At 37.0% G+C, this 13,977-nt stretch overlaps 1 long non-coding RNA gene across 1 annotated transcript; it reads right to left on the bottom strand.

Moving 5' to 3' along the window:
* Nucleotides 1-2,248: 2,248 nt before the first annotated feature.
* LOC110934598 lies at nt 2,249-3,343 on the bottom strand. Its single transcript, XR_002588469.2, has 3 exons — nt 3,275-3,343; nt 2,693-2,746; nt 2,249-2,386 (listed from the first exon to the last, which is right to left on the bottom strand). It is a non-coding gene; the product is annotated as an uncharacterized LOC110934598 (long non-coding RNA).
* Nucleotides 3,344-13,977: the final 10,634 nt, after the last annotated feature.

Below are 13,977 nucleotides of genomic sequence, written 5' to 3'. Positions count from 1 at the left end.
CACGGTGTCTACAATCTCGGCAATTAGATTTCTATTATCAACATCACCGTATCATCATACAAATTAGGGCACAATTCATGGCACAAATTGAAAAAAATCATTCATCATCGGTTACTGATTGTTAGGGCTGTAAACGAGCCGAGTCGAGCCGAGCTAGACCCAGCTCGAGCTCGGCTCGAACTCGATTCGATCTGGCTCGGCTCGAGCTCGAATTTCAAATCGAGCTGAAATTTGAGGCTCGAGCTCGGCTCGATTAGAATTCGAGCTAGCTCGGTTCGGCTCGATCTAGCTCGAACTAACAAAGAATCGCAAAATTTATTACTTAAAAATGAATCTCTTCATAGCCTAAGGGCCATAATTGCCATTTAATTTAACCATACGGATAAATATGCAAGTATAAATAGTAAAATCACTTTCTCCATTGTCTTTACCTTCTTTTATAGGGGAGATACTCCCTTAGTTTTTGTTTTCTAAGCGATGTGGGACAAAAAATGAAGGATGTAAACCTTATCGAGCCAGCTCACGAGCTCACGAGCCGAGCCACGCCAAGCTCGAGCTCAGCTCGTTTATAAACTGATCCGAGCCGAGCTGGCTCGTTTACAACCGAGCCAATTTCGAGCCGAGCTTTCTTCGAGCTTTTTTCGAGCGAGTTTCGAGCGAGCTGCGAGCCACGAGTTTTTTGAACAGCCCTACTGATTGTTATTACATTCAGTAATCGATTACAAAATCATCGATTACCATTGATCAACATGCCCTAGAAATCAGAAATCGTGTCCGTTTATTAATCGCTGATCGACTATCCCTGCCAAATCTCAATTATTCGCCAATCACGCCATCTAACACTCGGTAAGGATCTGATTATTACCAGTAGATATATATATTATTCTTTAGGTATCTGTTTTTATCAGTAGTTTTGATTTATATCAATGATTTATATGAATGTGATTCAAGTCGTTGATCTGTTAACTGTGCTTGTTATGTTATCGCATGGATCTTATATAGTGCCATAGCCAACCTAGTATGTATATGTGAACCAAATAAAGTTAATAATATCATTCATGTGCATAGTGAATTTGAGCAGATTTGTTTATGATACGTGTACATGATTTTGTATAATTAGAATATGCTGGTGTTGTTGTTTTAGGTAATGCACATGTGTATAGTGAACTTGAGCAGTTTTGTGTAAGATACGTGGTTTTGTGTAATTAGGATATGATGGTGTTATTGTGATTTTGTGTAATTAGAATATGATGGTGTTATTGTTTCATGTGATTCACATGTGCATAGCAAACATGAGCAGCTTTGTTTAATATACGTGTATATGATTTTGTGTAATTAGATTTTGATGTTGTTGTTTAAATTGATGCATATGTGCATATTGAATTTGAGCACATAACATTGAACTTTACACATGGATTGATTTTAAGCATCATTATAAGAATATGTGATGCACATGTGTATATTGATTCACAAGTGCATAATGACAATGATATGTGATGCACATGTGCATATAGATGCACAAATGCATATCGTTTACAGTGATGAAAAAAGTTGTTTAATGCACATACTAATTGAAATTGCATGTTTGATTGTATTATGTTTCAGTTATTATTGTAGGCAAAAAAGAACGGAAAAAAGCGAAGAAAATAACACTTTTGTTGAGATCGAATGACGAAGGGGCAATAAAACTGCCAAATGATAAGGAAGCTGAATACAAAAGTGTTAAGTGAAAAGCCAAAAAAGGTTGGTTATTAGTCGATGATGCAGTTGGTAATTTATGATGCACATGTGCATCCAATTGTTACTTTCATGTTGAACGATGTTCTTTGATGCCATGTGCAGTTACGGCAGGAGAAAGAAATACAAGGAATAGGAGAAGTAAACGAATGCACGATCTGATGGATGTTATGTGATGGATGATAAGGGCGACGAGATAGTGGAAAACATTAATGAAAGAAAGTTGGATAGAACGGTGTTATATTGAAAATTATGGTTGTTTTTGTAACGCCCAAAATTTTTCCTTTTAAATTATTTAAATAATGGCATACTATATCTAACGAAATTTGGGCATGACCCATTAATAAAATGAGCAGTCCCCTGTTTTTCACATTCAAAATTTGTGTTTAACACGACACATTTTAAAAGTCATAATATATACCATCAAACAACTTTGACACACATACGAAAATCATTAAGTTTAAAATACATACATCCTACTAAGGTTTTCAACTGACAAACATAATAAGAACTAAGTTTTAACTACTAGATATAGACAAAGCGACAAAAGTATTAAACAATGTCTTCTTTACAAAAGTAGCGGAACATGAGACGGGCCTTGAAGCGTGTTCGAACCGGGCGAAGCTTGATAGCTAAACTTGAGATTTACCTACATCGCCACAACAAAGTAAACTCATTAGATCTAAAATTCTTTCTTTTAACTCAAGAATCCAACTTACGGACTTATAGCCATTATGACATCCGCAAACATGTAAATTACTACATACTTTCATTCTTGCACATAAGTATGCTCCAAATGGAACTTCATACAATTCCTTCTATTCTTACATTCTAATCCTTCGACCCGTTCATAAAAGGGTCCACACAAATACTATTTTCATACTCGATTCAATTCGACACATCTAATGTTAAACACAACAATATAATAAAATCATGAATTGTACAAGTAGCGTACCTCGATCTTGATTCCCTTGTTGCTTTGCTTGACTTGAACTTTCTTCCTTTATACCTAAACAATACCATTCATACTTAGAATTTATATCTCATACTCGTCTGTATACCCTACTTGGTAAGACATCATGAAATCTACATCTACATCATAAACACATAGCGTTTATGACTAACATGGCTGAAATCTTTATTAAGGCATTTCATCATACACTTGGTGTGCACAACATTAACAAGGCACAAGGTACAAGTGTTCAAAGCATTATTCTACTTATTCATTTCATGGATTATCAAAACGATCTAAATTCATACATTTCTTTTATCCTACATCAACCTACCCAGAATTTCCCTTTTTCATACAAGATTACATATCAAGATTTCACCTATTTGTAACAACTTGATCATCATATTCATCATACTATTCACATCAAGTGGGTATAGGCTTCATATCATTCAAATAACCAAATTCTAACAAAATTCTTATTCTGTTGTGTTTTCCTAACTCACAAATACACAAATTTCTGCATACATTCATGATTGGGTCGAAACCCTCATTCTACAATTCATCAATTTCAGAAATTCGACTTACCACTTTGTAGGACAAGCTTAGATTGTTAGAGAATTGGGTTCATGCATATGATATGGCTTTGATTTCTCTTTCAGTTTTGTTAATTTGCAGAAACTAGGGTTTCCCCCTTGGCTCCCCCTCTTGATCGATCTCCAGAGAACACACACACAGTGTGTTTTATGTTTTATTTGTTATTTAATAAAATTATTTCATCATTTACAATTTCAGCCCCTCTAATTCTAATTACTTTATATTAACATACTAACTTCCATTCTTTTATAAACTAACATCACATTCTTTTAATCTTAATTGATTTTTCATATTTAAACATTTAAAGTAAAACATATAAATTGCATATTTTTGGGGTGTTACAAGTCTACCCCACTTAAAAGAGGTTTCGTCCCTGAAACCTTAATACGTACCAAATAACGCTGGGTAATGCTCCCTCATATCATCCTCTAGCTCCCATGTAAGATCTGATCCTTTCCGATGTTGCCATTGCACCAAGACTTGCTTTATAGCTTTGTTCCGAAGGTGTGTTACCTTAGAATCCTTGATAGCTATCGATCTTTCAACGTAATTCAATCTTTCGTCTAATACAATATCGTCAAGGGGCACGTACGCCGTCTCTTCTGCCAAGCACTTTCTTAATTGTGACACATGGAATGTGTCATGTATTCCATCTAAGGTTGGAGGTAATTCCAACCGATATGCTACCTTCCCGACTCGAGCTAGAATCTTGAATGGCCCTATGTAACGAGGACCTAGCTTTCCCCACTTTCGGAAACGGATTATACCCTTCCATGGAGTCACCTTCAATAACACACGATCACCTACTTGAAACTCAATAGGGCGTCTTCTTCGATCTGGATAGGCTTTCTGTCGATCTTGAGCCGCCTTTAAACGGGCTCGGACAAGATCGATCTTCTTATTAGTCTTGGCTATCACATCGTTGGGCGCAATTTCTCTTTGCCCCACTTCTCCCCAACAAATGGTAGTTCTACATTTCCTCCCGTACAACATTTCATACGGTGCCATTTGAATGCTATTATGGTAGCTATTGTTGTACGAAAATTCCACCAATGGCAAGTGGTCATCCCAGCTCCCCCCGAAATCTATAGCACACGCTCGCAGCATGTCGATGAGTGTTTGAATGGTTCGCTCAGACTGACCATCCGTTTGGGGGTGGTAGGCGGTGCTGAAATGTAATTTTGTACCCATACTCTCATGAAAACCTTGCCAATATCGAGATGTGAATCGGGTATCTCAATCCGACACAATTGATACAGGGACTCCGTGTCGAGATATTATCTCATTAACATAAATTTCCGCCATCCTTTCAGAAGAGAAAGTCTCCCGAATGGGTAAGAAATGTGCGCTCTTGGTGAGGCGGTCCACGATCACCCATATAGTATCATGACCCTTCCTTGTCTTAGGAAGCTTGGTCACTAGGTCCATCGTCACTTCTTCCCATTTCCATACCAGAATTTCTAACGGTTGTAACTTTCCGTATGGTCTCTGATGTTCTGCCTTTACCTGCAAACAGGTCAAACATTTTGCAACATACTTGACAATATCACGTTTCATATCGGGCCACCAAAAATTTTTCTTCAAATCTCGATACATTTTTGTGGCTCCCGGATGGACCGAAAAACGGGATTTACGAGCCTCATCAAGTAACATAGTCTTTATCTCGCATGACCAAGGTACCCAGATTCGACCGAACCTTGTCTTTAACCCATTCACATTTTCCTCCAGTTTATCCGCGAACCCCTTCGTCCTTTCTTTCTTTGGATCTCCCGTACTTAATGATTTAACTTGCGCCTCTCATATTACCTCAAGAATTCGAGGAGTAATAATCATCCTCATTGGTGTCACTCGAGTTATAGATAGGTGATTCTTACGGCTCAAGGCATCGGCCACGATGTTCACCTTTCCCGGGTGATAGAGAATATCGCAATCATAATCCTTAATGAGCTCTAGCCATCTTCTTTGTCTCATATTTAATTCCCTTTGTTCGAAGAAATACTTGAGACTTTTATGATCCGAATAAATCGTACTCTTATTTCCGTACAAGTAATGCCTCCATATCTTCAAGGCAAATACCACTGCTGCTAACTCCAAATCGTGAGTTGGGTAATTTCCTTCATGAGGCTTCAACTGCCTCGATGCATATGCTATAACTTTACCCCTTTGCATTAAAACGCCTCCCAACCCCTGATGAGAAGCATCCGTATACACAATCAAATCTTCTACGCCATCTGGTAGAGTCAATACCGGAGAACTTGATAATTTTTCTTTCAATGTTTGGAAAGCCTTATCTTGGTCACCACCCCACACAAACTTCTCATTCTTTTTTGTTAATTTTGTCAAAGGTAAGGCTATTTTGAGAAATCCTGAATAAACCTCCTGTAATAGCCCGCCAGACCCAAAAAGCTTCTCACTTCGCTTGGGTTCTTTGGAGGTGCCCATTTCATAACAACTTCCACTTTTTCCGGATCTACTAAGATACCATCCGCATTAATCATATGACCGAGAAATTGTACTTCTCTAAGCCAGAAAGCACACTTAGAGAATTTTGCGTACAATTTCTCCTTGCGGAGTACTTCAAGGATTTCGCGCAAATGGCATGCATGTTCGACTTTACTTCGGGAATAAACCAAGATATCGTCAATAAAAACTATAACGAATTTGTCTAACATGGCCCGATAAACTCGGTTCATAAGATCCATGAACGCGGCAGGCGTGTTTGTTAACCCAAAGGACATTACTAAAAACTCGTAATGTCCGCATCGCGTTCTAAATGCCGTCTTCGCCACATCCTCATCCTTTCCCTTAATTGATGGTATCCGTACCGTAAATCAATTTTCGAAAACCAACTTGCCCCTTGTAACTGATCGAAGAGATCATCGATTCGGGGCAACGGGTATCGTTTTTTCACCGTTAGCTTATTCAACTCTCGATAGTCGATGCACATGCGCATCGAACCATCTTTCTTTTTAACAAAAAGAACAGGTGCTCCCCAAGGCGACACGCTCGGGCGTATAAATCCCTTGTCGAGTAATTCTTGTATCTGAACCATTAACTCCCGCATCTCAGTTGGGGCCAACCTATAAGAAGCTTTGGCTACAGGTTTGGCATCGAGATACAATTCAATCTTAAAATCTACTTCGCGTTCCGGTGGAAGCCCCGACAAATCTTCCGGAAATACATCAAGGAACTCATTCACAACTTCAACCTCCTCTATCTTGGGGGTATTCTGGTTAGTATCTATCACGTAAGTTAGAAATGCCTTACTTCCATTTCGCACATACTTGAATGCTTAGACTATAGAACAAAGCTTCGAATTAACATTCCTTTCCCCTTGTATACTCACTTGTTTTCCTCCCGGTGTTAACACATGGATTATTTTTTTCTCGCATTGAATTTCGGCATGATGTTTGGCTAGCCAATCCATGCCAACTACAACCTTAAATTCCCCCAATACCATGGGAATAAGGTCAATGGCAAACTTTTCATCTTCAATGATAATTTCACAATCTCTACAAACTTCGTGCAACAAATAACTCTTACTATCCGCTATCTCTACTTCTAATGGCACATGCATTCTTTCGATTCTAAAAGAGGGGTGTGTCACTAATTCACTTGATACAAACGATCTACTGGCTCAAGTATCTAATAACACGTACGTAGGCATCAAGTTCAATAAGAATATACCTGACACAATATTCGGGTGGTCCTTTGCTTCTTCAGTCGAGATCTGAAACATCCTCCCCTTAGCTCTTGGGGCTTCCTCCTTTCTTACTTCCTTATCGATTTTCTGTTGGAGCTTGGGACATTCAGCCTTAATATGACCCGGTTGGAAACAGTTATAGCACGTCCTGGTAGGATTAGGACATCTATAGTATGGATGTCCCTCTTGACCACAATTGTAACAGCCCTTCTTCCCTTTCAAGCACTCCCCCTGTGTGTAACTTTCCACAAGTATTGCATTTCGGAATGCTATCATTCGCCTTATCCTTCTTGCCATGATCTTGAAATTTCTGTTTCTTTGACAGGCTTGAGCTGGGAACATTCTCAGACACTCTCTTCTCACCTCTTTCTGCCTGTCTTCTTAGTTCAATCTCCCTATCTCGGGCCAAGTTAATGAGCTCGTTCAAGGTTTCATATTTAGCGGGAGTTATGAACTCCCGATATTCAGCCTTCAACATACCATGATAGCGGTTTGTCTTCATTCTTTCCGTTCCTGCTATTTCTTTACAGAATTTCAGCTTGTCAAGAAAAGTGTTAGTGATTTCATCAATGGTTTCGTCTTTCTGACGGAGATGTAAGAAATCTTCTTGGATCCTATCAATGGCAGATTGCGGACAGTGGTACTTTAGGAAAGGTTCCTTGAACTCTTGCCACGTCAAGACTTGAACCTTGTCTTCACCAATTTCTTTACTATAAGCATCCCACCAGTCTTTAGCTTGGAGTTGTAACAAACCGGTGGCAAACATTACTTAGTCTTCCTTTTCACAGTGGCTCCTTACAAACACCGCCTCCATACTTGCGATCCACCTTTGACATGCTATAGGGTCAATCTCTCCTTTATAGGGTAAAGGATTGCATGCCATAAATTCTTTGTAAGTACATTTGCGAGCCCCCTTCTTTCCTTGTATTTCATCAATCTTCCCTTTCAACTCATCCATCTTACTTGTCATCATCGTTTCTACCACTTCTAGCACGTGACTCTCCACTTCTTGGGCTAATCGAGGAATATTTGCCTGGATTGCCTTTCCAACCTCTTCCGAAATCATAGTTTTCAGTTGTTCTTGTTGTGTCGCTTCGTCCTCATTCGTATCCGCCATCTACACATAAACATCATTCTTTATTTCAAACTTTCATTCATCCTTTCTATCATGTAATCATGCTAGTAATACATAACTTTCATTCTTTTTAATATATAAAAGAAATTACACATGAATATTTCATACTTAAACTTCCTTTGAAAGCTCAACGTTTCAGACAACCAGTCATCATGGCATTCTTTCTTCCGTATATCTTGGTATCATTCTTTTTATTCTTTAGAGTCGTATTATAACGTTTTCAATACTTCCCGTGTGATAAAAACATCAAACAGAACAACACATTTGAAATTAGCTGAAAATGGTCCCCATCGTAAGCTACGGTGGCTATCGTAGCTTACGGTGGCGTCTTTTTCCTTACGCCACTAAGCTACTGTCTTACGGTGGCAAATCTGTCTCAGGGTCTACCGTAAGCTACGGTAGCCACCGTAGCTTACGGTGACGCCCAGCATACTATGGATGATTTTCATATTTTTGCAACCATTTTCCGACCCGTTCTAACCCAAACTAATCCGATTCATCCCACACCCTTCCACAACATCCCGTAACAATTCCATAGCATTATGTAACTAAATTATTCGTAATACAAAATTCTAATTTTAAAGGTACTTACTTGCTTCGCGTCGCGGAACGAACACACACTTCACACGAGCTTTCGGTTTGAGTTCAAGCATTTGATGCTTAAATCCCTCAAACCTAGGCTTTGATACCAACTTGTAACGCCCAAAATTTTTCCTTTTAAATTATTTAAATAATGGCATACTATATCTAACGAAATTTGGGCATGACCCGTTCGTAAAACGAGCGGTCCCCTGTCTTTCACATTCAAAATTTATGTTTAACACGACACATTTTAAAAGTCATAATATATACCATCAAACAACTTTGACACACATACTAAAATCATTAAGTTTAAAATACATACATCCTACTAAGGTTTTCAACCGACAAACATAATAAGAACTAAGTTTTAACTACTAGATATAGACAAAGCGACAAAAGTATTAAACATTGTCTTCTTTACAAAAGTAGCGGAACATGAGACGGGCCTTGAAACGTGTTCGAACCGGGCGAAGCTTGATAGCTAAACTTGAGATTTACCTACATCGCCACAACAAAGTAAACTCATTAGATCTAAAATTCTTTCTTTTAACTCAAGAATCCAATTTACGGACTTATAGCCATTATGACATCCGCAAACTTGTAAATTACTACATACTTTCATTCTTGCACATAAGTATGTTCCAAATGGAACTTCATACCATTCCTTCTATTCTTACATTCTAATCCTTCGACCCGTTCATAAAAGGGTCCACACAAATACTATTTTCATACTCGATTCAATTCGACACATCTTATGTTAAACACAACAATATAATAAAATCATGAATTGTACAAGTAGCGTACCTCGATCTTGATTCCCTTGTTGCTTTGCTTGACTTGAACTTTCTTCCTTTATACCTAAACAATACCATTCATACTTAGAATTTATATCTCATACTCGTCTATATACCCTACTTGGTAAGACATCATGAAATCTACATCTACATTATAAACACATTCAAAACACATAGCGTTTATGACTAACATGGCTGAAATCTTTATTAAGGCATTTCATCATACACTTGGTGTGCACAACATTAACAAGGCACAAGGCACAAGGTACAAGTGTTCAAAGCATTATTCTACTTATTCATTTCATGGATTATCAAAACGATTTAAATTCATACATTTCTTTTATCCTACATCAACCTACCCAGAATTTCCCTTTTTCATACAAGATTACATATCAAAATTTCACCTATTTGCAACAACTTGATCATCATATTCATCATACTATTCACATCAAGTGGGTATAGGCTTCATATCATTCAAATAACCAAATTCTAACAAAATTCTTATTCTATTATGTTTTCCTAACTCACAAATACACAAATTTCTGCATACATTCATGATTGGGTCGAAACCCTCCTTCTACAATTCATCAATTTCAGAAATTCGACTTACCACTTTGTAGGACAAGCTTAGATTGTTAGAGAATTGGGTTCATGCATATGATTTGGCTTTGATTTCTCTTTCAATTTTGGTAATTTGCAGAAACTAGGGTTTCCCCCTTGGCTCCCCCTCTTGATCGATCTCCAGAGAACACACACACAGTGTGTTTTATGTTTTATTTGTTATTTAATAAAATTAATTCATCATTTACAATTTCAGCCCCTCTAATTCTAATTACTTTATATTAACATACTAACTTCCATTCTTTTATAAACTAACATCACATTCTTTTAATCTTAGTTGATTTTTCATATTTAAACATTTAAAGTAAAACATATAAATTGCATATTTTTGGGGTGTTACATTTTTGTATGGTGGTTTATATGTTAGTTATTTTTTAATGATAATATATATTTGTTTATTGGACGATGACAACTATAACAACAACAACAACCATACCCAGTAAATCCCACAAATAGCGAAGCTACTTATAGGGTCTGGGGAGGGTGGGATGTAGGCAGACCTTGCCTCTATCCATAGGGATAGAGAGGCTGCTTCTGGAGAGACCCTCGGCTCGAAAACGAACAACAAACCAACACACCACATGAAAGCATATAGAAATAAGAAGTCCCTCGTACCAAGAAATTGATCCTAGTGACACAATATAACGTAAATCATGTGTAATAGCATGCATACAATATCGTTTGGGTATAAACACAAGAGGGCAATCAGCGGAAATGCACATGGTACGAGGGACTTCTTATTTCTATATGCTTTGATGTGGTATAGTGTATGCTGGAAATGCACATGTGCATAAGGTGAATTAGTATGCATAGTGGTGATATATATTGTGTTTCCGAATGATTATAATCAGTTTACACTGTTTTCAAATGTTATATGGTGGTTAGTATAGTATATGTTTGAAATACACAAGTGTCTAATATTGTGACGTAAATGATTATGTTGCCTATGCACATGTGCATATTTATATATTATGATGCATAGTGGTAATGTATGATAGTGTTTGGTATAGGATATGTAGTTTACAATGTTGTATGGTGTATAGTATAGTATATGTTGGAAATGCATAGTTACCTATTGATGTGATATGATGAGTGGCATACTTTATGTTGGCATTGCACATGTGCATAACGTAGAGGTAGTTATATGTTGGAAATGCATAGTTACCTATTGATGTGATATGATGAGTGGCATACTTTATGTTGGCATTGCACATGTGCATAACGTAGAGGTAGTAATGTATAATGTTGTTTGACATATTTTATGGTGGGAATGCACATGTGCATAATGTATACGTTGCAATGTATAATAGGTGGGTTGAAAATGGAGTACATGTAGTTAACACCCTTTATTGCGAGAACCAGTGTGAACACATTGCATTTTTGTAATTAAAGTGAAATTCCATCTAGCAGGGTTTACATTTTCCATCTTCGTTCTGTTGAAATAGTTAGGGTTTACATCCTCATTCAAATCATCGTTCACGGCTACCATTCCCTTGACAACCGCCGCCGTCGTCGACACATCGCCTCTGCCACCACCGCGACACCACCGACACCACCGCACCACCACCGTGATAACTCCTTCGCTGACAACTCCTCCGACGATAACTCATCCAGTGACATTCATACATCTGCTCATAAGTCACCACTGCAATATCTAATTCGGCTCATCCTTCTACGATTACTCGGTTGAATACCTCATTTATCTGGTAATCACTACAAATTACATTCTTTTTTTTACATCCATTCTGTTACCAATTTCTATGTTGTTACCAATTCCCACTGTAAGTGTCCTTATAGGATTACTCAATCCGATTATTTTGTTATTTGTCATCTACTTGCAAATAAACATATATATATAGGAGAATGATCCTTACGAACCACCCTTTATTGCGAGAACCGCGAGAACCAATGTGAACACAACCAAAAATAGCTAAAAAAACACACAAAAAAATTTTTTTTTAACATTTTTTTATTAAAAAATCGCTACTTTTAGTAGCCAAAAAAATTTCTTCTATTTAAAAAAAAAAAATTGCTACTAAAAGTAGCGATTTTAATGTAAAAAATACTAAAAAAAAAACTTATTTTTGTGTGTTTTTTTTATTTTTTTAGATTTTTTAGGTTTTTTGGTGGTTTAGTTTTTAGCATTTTAGCTTGGGGTGGGGGGTTTAGGTTTTTTTTTTTTTTTTTTTTTTTGGGGGGGGGGGGTTAGGTCTTTTTTAGGCTTTTTTGGGAGGTTTAGTTTTTAGCATTTAGCTTGGGGGGGGGGGGTTAGGTTTTTTTGTTTGGGGGGGGGGGGTGGGGGTTAGGTTTTTTTAGCTATTTTAGGTTGTGTTCACATTGGTTCTCGCGGTTCTCGCAATAAAGGTGGTTCTCGCATGAACCTTACCCTATATATATATATATATAAATAGAGAGAGAGAGAGGGAGAGAGAGAGAGTAGGGATCCTACGGAAAGTGTGTTTTTCCTAGATAGTCTAGGAAGCGATCTGGACCATCCAATGGGTATGTTTAATGGTTGAGATCATCTTGGTGGCATTTTGGTAATATGTGTTTCTTAAAAATAGGATTATTTAATTAATCAAGGGTAGATATGTCATTTATCTTGTTTTAAATATGGAAATAATTGTCATTCCATAACCACCTCACATTTCTTGCAATTTTTTCTCTCTCTATCTCTCTCCCTCTCTCTCTCTCTCTCTCTTCCTTCTATCCTTCATGAAGAAACACATCGTATTAGTCTGTGCTTTTAAAACACAACTGTATGAATCTGCTTGTTGTTAAAACACAATGTCAATAAATCCTCCAGCATTACCAACATGAATGCTAAAACACAACTGTATTAATCTGCTTGCTGTTAAAACACAACTGTATGAATCTGAATGCTAAAACACAACTGTATGAATCTGCTTGCTGTTAAAACACAACTGTATGAATCTGAATGCTAAAACACAACTGTATGAATCTGCTTGCTGTTAAAACACAACTGTATGAATCTGAATGGTAAAACACAGCGTCAAGAAATCCTCCAGCATTACCAACATGAACGATAAAACACAACTGTATGAATCTGCTTGTTGTTAAAACACAATTGTATGAATCTGAATGCTAAAACACAACTGTATGAATCTGCTTGCTGTTAAAACACAGCTGTATGAATCTGCTTGCTGTTAAAACACATCACCAAGAACAAGCTGATGGTTTTGCAGTTAAATGTTAATAACCATATCCACAATCAACAAGTATGTTTGAAGCCATGATTTTTCTCTCTGAAAAATTTATTGAATACGAATACTGCCGGTGAAGAAGTAAACGATAGAAAGAATTGTATATACATATGATTTGAATAAGATTTGGATGAGATTTGGATTCGAAACAACAATATTTCCGAAAATCAGGGACCAAATTGGTTACATTAGAGATCATGCAATGTTAGTTAATGAAGATAAATTCCAAATATAAAATTAAAATGTGAAATTACATTATTGCCCTTCTAGTTAAAACCCCTCAATAACACATGTCCAATTCTTATTGCTTCCTAGACTTTCTAGGAAAAATAGACTTTCCACCCAACTCCTACTCTATATATATATATATATATATATATATATATATATATATATATATATATATATATATATATATCGGGGCAGGATTTAGACAAAACACCTATAAGTGTGAAAACGATGAGAACGCCTCTCATCCTTTGGATCAAAACAATCTATGGATTCAATTGACACGGTGACGTTTTTGTAAATAACACCAACTTTATTACGTGGACACGCTTCATTAAGGGTAAAACGGTCTTTTGATTGCTCTAATACAAAACGTCAAACTCATAAGTAAAACACCATTAAAAATC

The sequence above is a fragment of the Helianthus annuus genome, chromosome 4, assembly GCF_002127325.2.
Source record: "Helianthus annuus cultivar XRQ/B chromosome 4, HanXRQr2.0-SUNRISE, whole genome shotgun sequence".
NCBI lineage: Eukaryota > Viridiplantae > Streptophyta > Magnoliopsida > Asterales > Asteraceae > Helianthus > Helianthus annuus.
Note: the sequence above shows the minus strand (reverse complement) of the source record. Positions and strands in the feature narration are given on the sequence as shown.